This window comes from Mesitornis unicolor, unplaced genomic scaffold, assembly GCF_000695765.1.
Source record: "Mesitornis unicolor isolate BGI_N332 unplaced genomic scaffold, ASM69576v1 scaffold25309, whole genome shotgun sequence".
Classification (NCBI taxonomy): Eukaryota; Metazoa; Chordata; class Aves; order Mesitornithiformes; family Mesitornithidae; genus Mesitornis; species Mesitornis unicolor.
The window spans coordinates 50,527-68,592 of record NW_010206935.1 but is presented as its reverse complement, the minus strand read 5'-3'; the positions used below and the strand labels follow the sequence as shown (position 1 = coordinate 68,592).

Below are 18,066 nucleotides of genomic sequence, written 5' to 3'. Positions count from 1 at the left end.
GGGTATTTTTAATATTTATCAGTTGTGGTAAGGGCCAATCTGTACAGGGTGTGTGGGAAAGGTCAGTTATCTGTACAGTTACTTGTTTTTAGCACTCGTGTCTAATGTGAAGGCAGGAGGGCTGTAGAAGAGATGGGTATAAACACAGAAAGGAGCATCTTGCAGTGGATGGACTAATCATATAACACTTATATACTAGTTTTCATCAGTTGTCAACTTAAGAAAGTATTTCTCTATCCCAGTGAAAAATTGAGATGTGGGAAAGGGAAGAGATTTGGCAGCGGACAGCTACCAAGCTGGGGATGGAGCCAAGAGTAGAAACCAGCTTTCTGTGTTCCCACCCATTAGTCAGGATTGTAAGACTCGAGGCAAGCCAGTATCCCCTTTCGGCACTACCAAAATGCCAGAGGTCTACTTTCTAGAAGCTACTGAGACCTAATCTAACAAAAGCCTCTGAACTTTTCCCTGTGGGATTCCATCTGTGTGATGATTTTTTTTTATAATCCAACTCCTCAACTGGTTAAAAATACCACTTAAAAATAACCACAGATTCTTACAGGGGAAGCAGGTGGAATCTGCCAGAGCTAACAGAAAGCTGGACATCAAATATTGTCATTATGCAGCCACCTGCATGATTCATTGACTGTTTGGCACTGTGCAGCCAGTTCATCATTCATTGGCAGTTTGGTTTGTGTGATTGGACCTTTTGTCTATCAAACAATTCTTCCAAAACAGTATAGTTCTAGATTTAAATTGAACCAAAAGCCAAGTACACATCTGCATTTGTATTATTTTTAGATTTGAGTACCCCATTGAAGAATTCATCTCTTGATGGTGGAATATGTTAATTTTCCTGTGAGAAATTTTTTCTCTCTTTTTTTTTTCTTTTTGAAAGAATAAGATACCATGTTTTCCTGAGGTTAACAATATCCTTAAAATTATTTTAGAGCTGTTATAAGAGCTTTTCTAGCTCTTTTTTTGTTTGGCTTCTTGCCAACGGCTGCTGTGGAAAGTAAATCTTCATGCGAAGAAGTGTGTGTTCTTTTTGAAGGTTAACAAGGTCCTGCAGAACACAGCCTCAGCATCTGGCTCATGAGATTAAAAACCTTAGAAAGAAAGAGCTGTAGACCTCAGAGGATGAGTAGCCACCTTAAAAAGAAGGTTAGGTGTGAACAGACAGCTTAAAAATGGGGAAAAAAATTGATCAACAGGAAAAGTTGTCTCTTTTTAGTGAACAAGAGTGTAAGGTTCTAGTGTGAACTGATAAAAATCAGGCTCTCAGATTTGGTGATGGGTGTTAAAAAAAAAGTAATGAGAGGTCTAGCAGGCAATTACTCTGAAGGTTATACCTAGGATAGATCTTATTAAATATTTTCCTTATTGACTTTGCTGCACAAAACAAAATCGTAGCTATGAAAACCTGCTGGTGGCATAGGCTTGGGAGTCATTGTTGGTGTGTTGGAGGGTTAGAGTGCCACAAGAATTGCATTATATTGAGGTCTGGAGCAGTAGAAATTGGATGGCCTGTAATCAGAATGAGGAGTTGGTCACTTAGAGACAAGCAAGGGTTTCAGATAACATTTGGGAGCTTGCTGGGTGGAGAATCTCCAAAAGGTTGTTGGTTCTTCAGCAATGCCTCCATTGCAGGCCTTAACTTAATGAGTTTGCTCTTTTCTGTTTTATTTCCTAATGAAGGCAGTCCCTTAGATGCTCAAGTCCTGGCAGTTTATTAAGAATCACACTGTCAGCCAGCAAATTTATTAAATCTATGTCATGGTTTATGTTTATGCTTGTGATGAATATCTGTAACAGGATTTTATCCTTATGTAAAAGTTTTGAGGAAGGAAATACATGGGAAGTCATTGAGGTTTGTTTGGGTTTGTTTGTTTTCTTCTTATTTTCTCCTCTTTTTTTGTTATATTTTTTTCTTTGATCATACTGGAGGACATCAAACAACTGTACTATCAGTTAGTTAAACAGACATGTGACACTATGTGACACAAATGATCTTTTGGATCATGTGGTGTTTGCTATCCACATAAAAAGAATATCCTGAAATAATTTTCTTGACAGAGCTTCAGGGTTTGTTTGTTGCTTCTATCTTTATACATACATATAAAGAAAGTAGGAAATAATCCAAAATTGTTTCTGAAGTTGGAAGTTAATATCAACTTCATAAGTATATTATCTGATACTCCTGATTTCCTATGTGTGGAACTGCGGTGGCATGAGTTTCCCAGCACAATAAAAGGGAGTCTGCTACAGCACTGGGGATGTGAATTTGTGCCCAGGTTCTGGTCATGTTGTGGATGTTGTGGGGGAGTGTGATTATACAAAAAGACTACGACTGTCTGCATGACTAATTCTGGTTTTCTCTATTGCTAAAGAGGTGTTGGAAGGAACATTCCGCACTGCTGGGACATCTCTGTGTCCATGTAGAAGTTGGCATGAAATAGAGAAGTTCCGAGTTGTAATTTTTAGAAAGATTCCTATATGATTATTCTAATATCCCTATTTCTGGCATATTTTGCTTCTTGTACCTACATGTGCATGCACGTCCCTTTTCTTAACAGCTTTTCTCTAGCTCAGTCACCAACCTGTGTGTAAATGCATCAGTACACACTCTGCTGTTCCCATGCAATCCTGACACTGCAAATTCCAACCGTGTTGACTCTGGCCTTTTCAGCCCCTGTGCTTGACTCATGCTGCAGCTCCTGGGAGAGCATCTCTTTCCCCATTAGCTGCCTAACTGGTTTCCCACACTGCCAATGCCCGTTCTTCCCTCTTAGCTCAGGTCCCCACAGCCCATGTGCCATGGGTGCTTTTCACTCATGTTTTCCTCCGCAGTGGAGGACCACTGGTCTTTCCACCCGCTCCCCAGTCTGTGGACAGATTTCTCCAGCATATGCTATGCAGGAAACACATCTCTCCCCCCACTTCTTTCTCTCTTCCTCCCTCTGGGTTCCCAGGATGAGAAAATGCAATCCTTTGGGCTGAAGGAGCAGGACACCCCTACCTAATGAGCCAGGGGGGTCTCTTACCCATGCTGTGATTCAGACACCTATGGTGAGAGGAAGGACATTTCTGGGAGCTGAAGGATGGCATACAAAACTAGTAGTGGTCAGATCTAACTAGAAAGCTTATTTTTTTGAAAATGTAACAAAACCCCCCATATTTAACAAAAGCAGTCTTAAAGTATAAAAGAAAACCCACCACATTTTTGGAAGGGCTGGATTTAACAGAATTGCATCCCATATTTTCCTCTCTACCTGCGGGTCTTACTGTGGAGGGAAGATTGTGTTGTATATTTTAATGTTTTCCCATGCAATTTGGAATAACTTTTAATATCCTTTTATAGTTTGGTAGAGAAAATAGAGTTTTATGTATCAGTAATTCTGTGCTTTATATATGAATTATTGTGCTGTTACTTAAAATCCTTTGCAGTAAGATAATTCAGACTTCTCTTCGAGTCAAGCCTAAGAAAATATCTGTAAATTAGTGCTAATGGTCAGTGTGGCTGGAAGAGAAACTCTTTCATGTTTGGAATTGACTGTAAGATTGAACTTACTCCAATTTATTGCAAAGTCAATATTCAGCTTAAAAATTAAAAAGGTTAATAATTATTAGGTTTTCAGAGGAAAGTACTAGTGTTATGACCTGCCTAACATCATACAGCTACAAAAATGCTATAAAATGATTTTTTAAGCTTATATTTATAGTGAGTAGATGGCTTATTCCTTCATCTCGCTACTTATGCATCCATGAACTGTTAATTAATACTTTTGCAGTAATTATAGAATATTTTAAATATACATTATTCTTCTGAATTTTAAAAGATCAGGAATTTTTTATTAATTTAAAAGGATAATAGGACTGACCCACACTTTCATCAACTCTTTATTAAGGAGGTGCTTTTTTAGATAATTTAAATTTTTACATTTTGATTGCAAGAAACAATAAAAAGTCTTTTTTTTCATGGTTTTTTCCATTTACTCTTCTAAGCTGGGTCACCATTTTATCAAAAAAGGTCATTGTTCTCCATAAAAAGGTGAGTGATTGCCTGTGAGTATTGATACAAGGGGAACTTGCATCCTAACTCTTTTGACTCCTGGCATGCAATTTTCTATATACAGAGGGCTGTGGTTTGTAAGATAGATTTTAATTCCACTCAGATTTTTCTTCTTTTCCACCACTTTGTTACGTGCCTGGGAATGTTTAACCCAAATAATTAGATACCTCTTTGCAATGGGACTTCTCTCAGCACTTCTTGATATGTGGCTGCTGTGAAGCAGAGAAGAACCAGAGTACAATTTTTGGATGAGCAATACAGTGTGAAAAGTTCAAAGGCTAGGTTTTTAAGGAGAGATAGTACTTTATAATCAACCAGCTGATATGGTTGGAAAAGACACATAAGCTTTGGGCACTTCTAGCTCTTTCTTGGGTCTGAAGTAGCATTTGCAGCCTTCAAGCTTGACAGAAGTAGAGATCAGTTGCCTTGGAGTTTAATTGATTTGGCTTATTAGAAGAATTGCGAGGAAAAGCGGATTCCTACGTTTGGAGCAGGGGAATGGTGTTAACAGGAGAGATGGCAGAAGTAAAGAGAACAAGAGAAGTAAAACTCAGCGGACACAGAGAGCTCCTGCAGGACACCCATTTCATGCTTTCCAAGGCAGTGGGTCAGCTCCTCTAAGGCAAAGGGGTATGCTGCCAAGGAGATGCCTTCACTGGTGTAGGCACATGGTGAAGAGGCAGAGCAAACAGCGAAATGGGTTAGAAGTAGTAAATGTTGTTAAAAAGACTAAGTCATTGGCAGCAAAGTTGAAAACCAGAGAAAACATCTTATGTATCAACAAACTGGGCTCTAGATGGTTGTTTTAATCTTTTACTCTTTAAAGTGCAAGATAATTTTCATGTGATGTAAAATATGTCTTCATATAATCTGCATGTGTATATAAGTAGTATGTCTTGGCTTGTGGATGATGTGAAAAAGTATCTCTGGATTTCCTCACATTCCTTTTTTAAATACCATTTTTTATGTTACCCCTCTCAAGTTTTTTTTCTTTTTGTTTAAAAGCAAAGAATAAACAAAGATAGCAGTACATTTACTATGCTTAAGACATTCACGTGATGGCAAACTGAGAGGGTAGTTGTGGTGCACATAGAACTGTTTGTGTAAATAGTTTATTTTACTGTGTCTTAGCCAGATTGATTCACCACCAGTTATGTACGTTCAGGAATTGCATTAGATGGCACAAAAGTAGAAGCTGGAGGCATAGATGCTTGGTGAAAGAAGCCACTGGTCTGTTCCTGGTTAAATGTGCCTCTCAGACTTGGGAGGGTGATTTCTAGTAAGCAGTTTGTTTATAAATCTCTATTTGGGAGTTACTCACTCCCATATGATACAAATCATGACCCAGTTCACAGAACTGAATAGGTTATGCAAATATTTCCACAGGTTATTTGCATCTGGTAATGGTATCAATGTCCATGGTAGCACCCACCTGCTCACCTGTTCCACATTAATGTGTTTAAGGATACTCTTAATTTTGACTGCCTTGTATTTACAGCAGCTGCTTGACCTTTTCTTTCTGTTGGCTCAATAGTAAGAGGTGCCAAGTAGGACTTTCTCCCTGGCTGCAGCGAGAAGGGATGGTGAGCTGTGTTTCATTAGAGTGGGTCTTTTGCTTTTATGCTGTGTTTTTTGCTACCTCATGTTTTTGCATAATATTGTTTGTGCTCTTTGGTTTGCTTCTAGAGTACTTGGTAAAACACAACAAGTGCAGCAAGTTAAAGGAAGGAAGTAGAATAGTTTACCACAGTCTACACTTAATGTGTTGAGCTGAGAAACACTTTGTGATCCTGGTCAACCTTTGCTTTTGATTCCATAGTAAGCTTCAGAGTTTTCTGATTCCTCATTGTGCCTCCTTTATGTAGGAAAGAAAGTCATGTGTGAAGTCTGGGAAGTGTAATACGTTTTAACCATTTTCTTGATTTGTGCAAGTGAGCAGTCAAGGGCTCTAAGATACACCATGGCACAGCTCTGCTGCTCTGTCCGGACACCGTTACTTCAGCTGGATGCAACAGAATTAAGGACATTGGATCATTTAAGATTGTCTTTTCATGGGAAAATACATGGAATACAGTTAAGGGACACCTTTGTTTGCAGTATTCCTCCAATTGCAGTTCAGTTGTCTTCAAAGCATTTTTCTTCCCAAAAATTACATATTGTTTATGTGTTAAGGGTTTGTGATGAGGATTTACAAATTTAGGTGTATGAGCATTTCTCTAAGGTAGCATTCAGGTTTTCCAAGCAAATTTGGGATGGGAAAAAACATTTTGTTTCTTTCCCTTCCAGAGCGATATACAAAATGTTGTCATCTCTTTGCCGTGATAACTAGCTGCTATTGTATGCCGCTGTGTTACATTGAGCAGATTCTTCAATTTACTACTAGCTGCATTTAAAGAATTTCTGGTTTAAAAATTGTGATTTTTAAATTTTAAGAATTCTGCAACATGGACTGATTGACACATCTTTCTTTTAGATGTTGTAGTTGATGGATCTCTTCTCTCTCTCCATTTTTCTCTAATAGACGAGTATTTAAAATCAGTACACCATAAAAACTTTACAAAGCAAATATTTTACCCGTTATGCTCTGGTGAAGTGTATTATGTGTTACAAGTGAAGCAGCAAGACATGCTTTCTAAACAGAAAGGAAAAGGTGCTTACAGCTTTTTGTGATTTCTTAGAAGTTATGAAATAAAATCCATTTCACCATTCCTAGCACTACAACTCCTCCCTGGACTTTGCAGTTCAAGTACGTCTCGTAAAAGGTCTGCAGAGCGAAGAGAAGCATTTGTTCAGGCACGCTTCTGCTAGCTCTGATTTAACAAGGGCAGCAAGCGGCCACAGCTGCAGTGTGGTACTCAGGGCTGCGCCATGGCCTAACGACTGGGGCACCAGGCCGCGATGTGAACCTTTGTGGCTCCCTTCATGTAGCACATCATCTCCCGTCACCTGTGCTAGCTACGCGCGCATGTCAGTGCAGATGAGCTGTCTGACACATAACTGAAGGAAAAAAGACATCGTGCTGGGAAATGTATCAGCTCCACCCAGCCACTAATTCTTTTTTTTCTAGTCTTCATTAATGCTCCAGCACTTCTTGGTTTATGAGAGGAGTTCTTGTGAATGCATAATACTTTCTGCTGCAGAGGAGCAAGTGTGGCTTGCTGGCGTGCTGGGCTGCAACATCGGCCATTGCTTCCTGAATCAGGCTGTCTACCTCTGGGTGTTAAAATTAAGCATGGTATAGCCAGTGCTCAGCAGACTTGGACGCAATTCGTCTGAGCAGTCAGACACACAGAAATGCCTGAAGTTTGCTGCGTTCTTCTGTAAGTCCGTGTCTGGATTCCATTAGCGTGTAATTGCAGTTGGACATGAGGTCCCCCTAAAAACCAGTTCTGACCAAACCAGTGTATTAGAAATGGTCTGCTGCTATGTACTTGAATGTGTTTCAGTACTGGGAAACCAGTCGAGAAAGAGATTTGTCTGCACATATAACTGAGCGCCAAGGACTTTTTGGTCCTGAGAGGTAAGATTTTGTGTAGTCTCTCTGTGCCCCAGGTTCACTTTCCTTGGGCAAATTACTAAAGTCAGCAATTTCAAACTTAGGAGACTGGAGTTAGGTGTTGACAGCCATCTTTAAGTACCTAAATAAGTGGTCTCATTTTAAGAGGTCCTGAGCACACAATTCTTTCTGACTTCAAAAGAAGCTGCAAATGCTGTGTCCACTTTGATTAATTGAAAGGCTGACCATCAAAGTGAAATTATGTTGCCAAGCTAAAGGAAAAGAAATAAAGACTTAGCACACTGTATAAATCAATCGCAGATCAGAGTTTACTGGGTATAAAATGTACAGCATCTTATGTGCCCTTTTGTACTTTCTGAATCTCACTGGGCCCAAAACTACAACAGAAACCCCCTCACGGTTTGTGAAATATGGTAATGCCCAGAAACATTTGCCAGTTTAGCCACTGAAAAATAGATATGGCTGCTCAAAATTTATACTGTTTGCTAGGGCCTTAGGTGAAAGGAAAACAAAATTTTAAAATGCTTATTTTTTTTCATTTGAAGGTAATGTCTTAAATCCTTGAGAGATGAACAGCCTACTACCTTCCCCTACTTTGATCGATCTGTCTTTGAGGTGTGATTTACACCTTATTGTAGTACTTCAGGTTATGGCCTCTGTTCCTGAAAGTTTTGTGGAGATAGGTGTCTGGGGAGGAGAAAAAAGACCAGATAAGTGCCCTGATGGAAAGAAAGGCTCCACTGTGTGTGTGTATGCGTGTGTATTGGTTGTGTTTGCCAGCCCTTGCAGCAGAGGGAATGCTGTGTGCAATGGGAGCTTCAGGTGAGGATTGAATAACTCATGATGTATAAAATAATGGGAAGACAGAATTTGCAAGCATCACTGTTTGTAGAATTACAGTTTTGTTTTGGCCTCAGTTTGCCAGCTCTTGCATCCTTATGTTTTCTGCGTTATCAGCACATTCAGGCAAACCAGAGCTCCAGGTTGAAAAGTGGCATTTCTGTTAGAGGTACCTATTTGGCATAGACACACTAAGGCGGACTGAGGAATCAGCAGCGCTGTTACTCAAAATTACCATAAATTTGGCTCAAAGTGGACGTTTATTAGTGAGTAACGGAAGATGAGGTGGTATCACCTTCCTTGTCTCAGTGGCTCCTTATTGCCACCACCCAAATGCTGATTTGCAGCGATGCCTATAGAGCCCTCTGGTGCATCTTCCAGTGACAGAGGCTGCCACTACTGGTCCCTGTGGGTGGGGAACTGGGAATTTCTTCTGTCTGTTCCTGCCTGGCCTTCAGTATCAGAAAGGTGTGTGTGAATTTGGGAATATCTGTCTTTTATCTTCATTCTTGCCAATACTTATGTATACAGCTGAAGGCTAGGTGATAAATTTTTGTCATGGCTCTTTTATATTGCTGGAGTGCACTATTGTTATCTGATAAGATTAGCAAGTCAAGCAGCATGAATTATTATTAAAAATAATTGTTTATATAAATATGACAGCAAAATAGGTTACTCACACAGGCCAAGTGACCCAGTTTTTCAGGTTTTGAATGTGTAGAGATGTGCTATGTTGTTGCACTTTAAGGAGAGAAACCTTTTGTCCTGTGTTGAACTGCTGAGTAAGTTTATTTCTTTTTGCAGTGCTAATACTCTGATGATGGGTGAACCACTGGAGAATTTGTAGATACTATACTTCATATTTTTGTCTCTAGAATAAAGAGCTGTTGTAACCTCCTTAATAAACGACCGATTCCTGTGATGAATGCTGGTCTGTCCAGATACTCCTGTCAGAAAATTTCATCAGAAAGAAGTGAAGTGATACCACTAGGTCTCAACCTCAGTCTTCCTTTCTCCTACCAGATGTTTTCAGCTGCTTGCTTTAAAGCTGGGTTTTGGGATTTCTGTTAGGATTACTACAGCCTTTATCTCAACCCTCATGCAAAAACATGTTTTAAAATAGTATAGGTGGCTTCTTTAGCCCTTCTGAATTTGTTTGAAACGCTTGATTTAAGTAGAAAACTGGCCAAACTGACACAACTGATATTCTCAGAACTCGGGTTTTTTGACTGACTTTGTCTTTGTAGTTTAGCCATTTGTTTAAAAAAGAAAAAAAACCCCAAAACAACAACAAAAACCCCAAACAAACCCCAAAATGACAACAAACTCCCAGAAAAGCAGAAGAACCAGTGTGATTAAGCTAAACTTCAATATTTTGGTAGTTTCTTGCTCTGCCATGCACCTTTAGCTGCAGTTGAACAACAGACCACTACAACACTGTGGAGATCTGTAAAAGCAGGGCTTCTTGCTGCCGAACAGGAGCAAACACAGGCTGTACTCTGCTGTTAAATTGTGTGTAGCCCATCTTTATGTGTATCTCCCCTGACAGACCTTTATTGTGCACCTCGGGGTCAGCCACCGGACGCTGCTTTTTTTCAGATGGGGAAACTGATCCCTGTAGTCAGATTTAAAAGAACAGGCTACTGCCCGGTTCACACACAGCAGCTCCAGTCCTAAGGGAGGCCAACTTCGAGACCAAGATCTCCCAGCAAGGGTTCGTTACTTCTCATTTCCTCAGAATCTGTCTGAGCAACAAGGAAGCTGTTAAAAAATGTTTTATCAATATTTTCTTTAAAGAATGTGGATTTACTCAAAATGAAATATTCTAAAGAAGTGCAAACTTCTGACTTGTTTCCTGCCTTCTTACCTGGCAAATTTTCTAGGGCTTCGTGGCAGCTTTCTGGAGGAAATTTTTCCTGAGTTTGCAGCCTCCAGAGCCTCCCCTTTGCTGTGCCACTGGAACAGGAGCCTGGCGGCAGTGGGTGCTGCTGGGAGATCTCACCCTCCTGACAGAAACAACCTCCAAAGTTAACTACTTCTGGGGAAATGGGGGAGCTGGAGCTTATATAGTGCATCCTACAAGGAATTCTTCTTTACTGAGGTTGAGTTTCAGTGCAGTTCATCCAGCTAGAAAGCACGTGGTTGTAAAATATTCTCCAAGGTGCAGAGAATGGGGGTTACTCAACCTTCCCTCAACCGTGGAGTCAAAGAATCTCCCAAAACTGGAATAGCCAGCTGCTGCCCTTTCATTTAGGAAAGATGTATGTGTATGTATGTGTGTGTGTATGTGTATTTTTATGTATCTTGCTCATTGGGATGGTACTTTTCTGTCTAGGGATGCTTTCTGGACACTACAGATGTTACTACTTGGAGTAAATTTAGAGGTCTTAGTGGTAACTGAAGTAGTTCTGGTATAAAAACCTGTATGTAAACCAATAGTGGCTTTATTTCAGGACAGCGAAGAGATTTTACAATAAAATTATGCTTGGGGTTGCACTGGTATTTGTGTGCAAAAAGCATATGCAGTAGGTTAATTCTGGTTTTTGTTGTTAAGTGTCTCAGGTATGTTGATGCTGACTTCCCTGCACGTTGAAGGCAGGATGCTGTGGGCCTGAGAAATTCTGGGAGCACTTACAATATTTAGTTGAATTGACAGATGTGTTCTTAAAACAAGATTATTTTTTTTTCATTCTTCAATAAATATTAACAAAATTAAACCAATAACACTTAAAAATTTTCCGTCCGTGGAGTTTGTAATGTTGTAATTAAGTGAATTTTCCAGTAAGCCACAGGTAGTTTATGAGAAGCAGGAATTTATTTTTATTTCTTTTTAAATACTCATAGATAAACATTCAGCCTAGTTTCATACATAAGTAGAATTTCTACCAAATTTTATTTTGTTACAAATTTAAATATTTTTTGTTCTTAAATTTCCTCTTTACGTGCAAAAATCAATGTAACCCTTTGTCAGGGCTTAGCCTGTTTCCCCATATTTTGAATTGCATAGAGTTTGTCATGTTCTGTAGGGAGTTAGCCCTGTAAAATCCTGTGTTCTTGCTCTAGCAAAATTGCAGGATTTATGGGGCAAAAAAAACCACCAAACCCTAAAAAAAATCCTAACCCTAAAAAAACCCAACCAAAACAAAACCTTAGCAGAACCTAGAAAAAGTATATGGCTTTTGTTCTCTGTATAATTGCCCCGCTGTTTTTTTCAGATATTTTCAGAGGGCTTTAATTATTTAAAATTTATATGACACTTTACAATTGCTGTTATTTTATACTCTGAAAACTGGTTGCTTTCATGTCTGAAATCACAGAGAAATCATATGAACTAAATATTACATTCTTGCCATTGCTTTTATGCATAGCATGTTTAGCATCTAACTAAAATCCGAGCAGAAAGCTCATCTTGAAAGAGACTACTTAATTAAAAATTAAACGATGAATTAAAACTTAAATTATGCAAAACTAATAAGCTACGTTACCAAAACCAACAATTAATATGCTACAATATATGGAAAGAAAATGCTCACGTTTTTGCTTTTGTTCATGTTTGCATTGCAGGCTGTGTAGTCTCACAGATTTGGAATTCCTCATCTTGAAGCATTTGACATATCTGAATTAAGATATAAGTCAGTGAGTTTTAGCTTTGTGAGTTTTGCAAAACTCATCAGAGATTAAAACTTTGATAATGTAAAAGAATTTGTTATAAAGTGGGAGGAATCCAATTATTTTTCAATTAATGCAATATCACTTCTCTATATAAGATTCAAATCAGTGCATCACATCACCTTGCGCAGATCGATAGAGTAAAAATGGACTTGTTGACTAAAATTACGGTTTAACCTATTGCTCTAATTCCGTCGTATAAAAGGTTTATTTTTTACTGAAATTGCCTTCAACTAATTGCAAATGCTGAGATTCTGTGTATGGTATTTATGTGTGCATATGTTTACAGGGACCAGACTAAGCACACCTTTAAATTCTGTTTTGTGTAGCGGCTTAAAGGAGGTGTGCCCTAGGCCCCTGCATCAGAGGGGCAGGAAAACACTTCCTTAGCAAATGTGGGGATGTGCACCTGTACATTTAAAATGCTACATTGGCCGAACACTAGACATGTTGTACAGTACTATATAGTTTTACTGTAGCACAAGCATAGGGAGGCTTTTCCAGTAGTATCTGCTGGTGTTTTTCGTAGTTGTATTCTTCAAGCTGAGTAAAGCTTAGATGGTGGAAGGAAAGGAATTAGGGAATTAAAGAAAACTGCGTCTGATCAAGTTAATTATGAGGCTTGAATCTAATACTTTATTATTGCTGTATACTGGAAGGTGGAACTACTTTTATATTTGCATTTTCTTACATTTTAGTATTACATAAAATACTATTAGCTTTTAGTGTTTCATATCAAACGTCTTCACCACCTATCTGTATTTTTCTCTCAGGTCTTGCTAATTTAGCCTGTGTAGCTATATAAGTAGTTGTTTCTCTGGCACTGTAATTTAAAAGTTTACATTAAAAATAAAATCAATACTGGGATAAAAGCATGAAGAGTACAGCTAAAATAATTTATAATAGCTCTATTGGTGATAGAAATCTAAGGAATGAATATTGTGTATAATAAAGGCAATTAACTGGGCTTCTTATAAGGAAAAAATACTGCTCTTGATGTGGGGGATGGAAGGAGGAGATCATGGAAGCAGTTACAACTCTCTAATTTTCTGGGTTGAGCTATGTTAGTCCTGGCATAAATTGCAGCAGCCTAGAGGTACATGTGCCATCTGAGGATTGCGTTCTGCCTTGACATCCTTGTGAATGTGTCGTAGAGGTGTGTGGGAGAGAGAAAGAGCAAAGGCAGCGGTGTCTGCTGGGGCTTTGCGCTCACTGGGAGGTCTCAAATTTCCTCAATCATCCTCCTGCACGTCAAATACAGGCTTTGGTTGATTTACACAATTTAAAGTCCAGTGGAGCCAGTTGTGGTAAGGAAACTGGCTTGATATTTAACCTAAGTGATTTTTCTCACTTCTGCATTTATCAGGTAAAAGTTCTCTCTTCAACAAAATGAAGTGTTTAATCTACTATCACAAAGAGTGAAAAGTGAATAAAGATTGACTTGGATATAATCTTTCTAACTGCTCTTGATGGACATCTTAAGATTCAGCTTAATTTAATTGAAATCTTAAACTCTGTCTTTTTGGGAAGCTCTTTTCTTTTATGTCCATGGTTAAGTGAGCAAGGCAATGACATGCTCCCTTAACAACTGTTCAGGAATCATCGGGCAGATTGACTAATGTTTCTGCCCTTTTTGTGCACTTCTGATGCTCCATCACGGCTTTCTCCTTTTCCTGCATATAAGTGGATTTATCTGAATGGTAATAAGCCAGATGGTTAGGTGGTAGGCCAGGTATTTTGAAGGTAAGCATATTCTTTGTCATAGAGCCATGTTAGCCAGGAGCTCTGTGCCACATTTCAAATCCTTCAGCAGTCTCCCCAGGAGGTGGCAGCTGTAGAAGCCTAATGGATATCATCACCTTCAACTGTCAGCTCCTTTTTTCCTGTCTGTCATGACTGTTTACTTCTGATCATACCAGTTGACATTTATGTGTCACAATAGAAAACTGAACCAGTGCAGGAGTAAAGGCGACACTGGGTTTGCGGTTACTTCTTGCATCACAACAGGCAGCTGGCAACTCATTAACACCATGTGGAGTGTCAAGCATATAGTGCATTAAATAAAATTAATGCCTACAGGCGCTGTATATAAGGAGATGGCCATAACAGACAATGAAATCACATGAATGGTTGAAACAGGAATAGTAGAGGTGACAGATTTAAAAAAAAAAAAGCAGGGAGGAGGCATGAGTCTGTAGTCCAAGGTACGTGGGCATGTCAAGCCTTTGACTGTCATTCCTTGTCATTTTCATATTTAGCCACTGAAGAAAGACACATGGCACAGGAGAGTTCTGCCTGGCGTTTGGTAACTTACTGGAGTCTGTGCTTGGTAGCAAACGTAGCATTAAGATCCTCAAAGATAACCACCCACCTTTTCTTTAGCCGTTATCCAACAGTGAGCGCAGAGGAATTACATCCAGCCGTGGTGAGGGGATGTCAACTTGAGTACAGTCCTGAGAGTGAATAGAAAAGAGAGAGCTTTTCTTTATAAACAGCTAACACTGCTTTATGTACAGCAGCCTGAGTCCTTAACTCACATTCTCCAGAATGATCGGTCTTCTTTTGTACTAGATGGCCTGCATGGGCCATTTGCCATATACTTTGCTCTGTTTGCAAATGCTTTTCTCTATATTGTCTCATGTCTCTCATACTGTCTCATGTCAGTGAATGGTTTGGCTAAGCCACAGTCCTAATTTTGGCAGGTAAAACAACCTGGGGTATTTGTATGGTGAAACAATTTGCTATAATATGAGAGATTTAATCTCAAATTTAGAGAAAGTATCATACACAGATAAAACTTTTAAAAAAATTCAATAATTTAATTTTCTATTGCAGCATTTTAAATCAAATTAACATTAGGTTAATTAACATTAGGTTTTTACTTAAAGGGAACTTTAGATAACATTTGGATTTATCTACCTAAATATTTTGGAAAGATGGATTCCAATTGTTCGGTAGAATCCAAAATACTACTGTGCGTCCCAAGAAGCATAACAAATGGTGTCTAGTGGAAATGACAGGTATATTGTAGTACACAAAATGTCATTACCATCACAAAATTTTATTACTCACTGGACATCATAAAACACTGAATTTCCATGTAATTCAAACAGGCAGATCCTGTAGACTGCAGATAAGACCTCTTCTATGGGCACTGTGGTTGCAGTGCTGTGACTGCCAGTAGTACGTGTTGGTTCAGGTAAGTTCAACAGACAAGAATTTTCACAGCACATCAGTCTTCTGTGCCATTCAACTGATGGAAGGGTGTTTAAAGAGAAAAAGAACAACAAGAAAAAGATTTTAGTTACTTTAACAAGCTGCTTTACAATTTTCCATAGGAATCGGGAATAAAAAAATAAAAAAGCTATTCATTGTCATAATTGAATTGTTACAAAAAAATTAATTGTGGACCAGTGTATTGTCTCATTAACAACAACAACAAAAAAGTACCTGCTTTGATTTAATCTTCTGGCAGTTTATTTTATGCATTTATTTTTTGTTAATTGGAGTGCCTACATATTTGCCCTTCTTGCCTGATTGCCTTTGCCTTTTATAGCTTACAGTGAGCTTTCTTTGCCTTTGCATTTGAAATGAGCTGAAATAGCCACCTACAGTGACTGCGTCAGTTCCCTTCATAATTTTTATTAATCCTCACTGAGTATTTTTTCCCCTAAAGAAAATGGAGGTCTACTGTATTTCACTTAATTTTCTGATGTTCTCAGGATCGTCTGCCATTCCAGATGGTTCCTTATATCAGTTCTCTGCTTCCTTAGGGTGGCTGGGACTCTTTGGAGTGTGTGGACAGACTCGAGCTGTGCATACAGCTAGAATAATGTTCTCTGACTTATATGTGACAAAAAGGTCAGGTTTTCAAAGGCTGCAGGGTGATCGTGTTGACCCAACTATTGTCATGGACTGGCCGGCTTGCTGACAGCGGAGCAGCTGAGGTGACGTGCAGATGGCATTGGGGCATCGCTGCCTTTCTGGTTTGGCTGTCGAATTTGGGGGATCTGACAATGATGATGTAACTACTGTTTTGTTTTTCTTCTAATGGTGTCAGGGAACTGGAGACCGTCCACCAGTATGTAATGAAGTGAAACAAGTGGATCATGTAGTTAAGACTTCTTAAAAACTCCTGACTTAAAACTTTTAAACATTTTTTTATATATCTGGAAGAGGTAGAGCAACTGTGTTCAAATTTGGTAACAAAACCACTCCAATGTTTTGGTTTTCCAATTAAATGACATATAATGAGAGCAAAATATAACTTCATGTAAACATTTGTCTACAAGAACTATATGAGAATTAAAAGACACAAAAATTTTTAATATTGGATCAGATTACTTAATGTATTGCTGTATATACTTTATTAACAGATCATAGAGGATACTTAATAAGTTTTGAGCAGTTTGTAAGCATTTATGTTCAAAATTCTATTGCATTGTACATGACAGTATTCTTTCATTCTATGATAATGAAGAAAGGAAGAAAACTCTCTTGGATCAAACATAAATAAAAAAAATCTGTAGACACATCTGAAAAGGAGAATATAAAATCACTTTATATTTTTTCATTATCTGTACAAAATTGCCAAGGAGCTGGTACAGGTGGTCTTTCTGTGGCCTTTCTATTTGCTCTTTGCTGGGAGAAATGTGCTGTAGTCACCACTTTCCCCTTGGATGTACTGGGTGGCACAGACCCTGCTCTGTTGTGGCTTTATCCAGTGGCTGGCACAGGAGACAGCAGCCAATGTTCCTTGCTGTAGGGAGCAAAGTGATACTCAGCTGTTGGTCACCACAGGACCTTATTTTGCCCTTTCTTTGCCTCACCCCATTCCTGGAAGCTGGTATTACAAGCAGTTTAGATGCAGGGTGATCGCCCTCCATCTGAACATGGGTTCAGGCCAGAGCTGGGAGCTCCCCTGCCCACTGGGGCACAACTGGGGCTATTGCTCCCCCTGCCACCCCCAAGCTCTGCCTGGGGCGCCCCCAGCAGCCGCTCCACTGCTGGCACTGGAGGAGAGAGGGCACGGCCTTGCCCATCGTCAACTTCTGCATTTGGGTTTGCGGTACCTACAATCTTCTGTGATTTTTCACCAGAAGTCTTCTGATAGAGGTCTATATTTAGGTAAGAATCCTGAAAAGATGGCTTATGGAGATGGGGTCTGTTCATAGTCATCTCTCTGGCCTCCGTAGCCATGTGCTAAATAACTACTAAGGAACTCGGGAGGCACAGAAATGGTTGGTGCTGGCCAGGGGTTGAGCAGCAGGCGTGCTTTGTGTGTGGCCTGGCCACCCCCGAGGCTGCGATGTGAGGATGTGATCCCTTCAGGAGCAGGGCTTGGTTGGTATTTGGCTCTAGAGCACAACATCACCTCAGGGCCTTGAAGGGAAGGCTGGGTTTTGTGCATCCCTTGGTCTGACCCACCCATCCCTTGTGGGTCACTGATCTCCCAGAACAGCGTTTGATGGGCAGGGGAGGGCAGGACAGGGTGCAGGGAGGTCCGAGGGCTCTGGCTGTCCTCCAGCACATCGCTGCCTGACTCGGGCCACCCTTTCTGACCTCAGGCTTGGCAAAGCTGTGAGCATTCAGTGGTCAAGGAAACACAAAAGTTCTGATTGATTTTGAAGTAAATTTAGAATAGGAGTGTCTTAATTTCAGTAGCTAAGTAACTATGCTCAAATAGTCAGTGATTTCTTGCTAACCTGGGAGGGACCATCCTACCAAGCTGCCCATATCCATGCTGGGAGCTACAGCCTGATTCCTTTCTCGGTGGCAGTTCAGGGGCAAGGAGAAACTATCTGGAGAGGCAGCATCGACAGTCAGAGCATCCATGGTGTGAGAAAGACATTTCTCTCCCCTCCACCCCAATATCCTTCTGTTCATGAAAGCTGAGTGTTTCACAAGATAAATATGCCTACCAAAAAGCTAACAAGCATTTACTGCATTATTGTTGTGTTTCTGTGTTACT

General features: G+C 39.6%; 1 protein-coding gene across 1 annotated transcript in view; it reads left to right on the top strand.

The window, feature by feature from the left end:
• Positions 1-18,066, top strand: part of ZNF407 (zinc finger protein 407) — a gene marked incomplete at its 3' end in the record, with an annotated part of 108,900 nt that overhangs the window by 47,311 nt on the left and 43,523 nt on the right. The gene's annotated exons all lie outside the window — the stretch shown is intronic.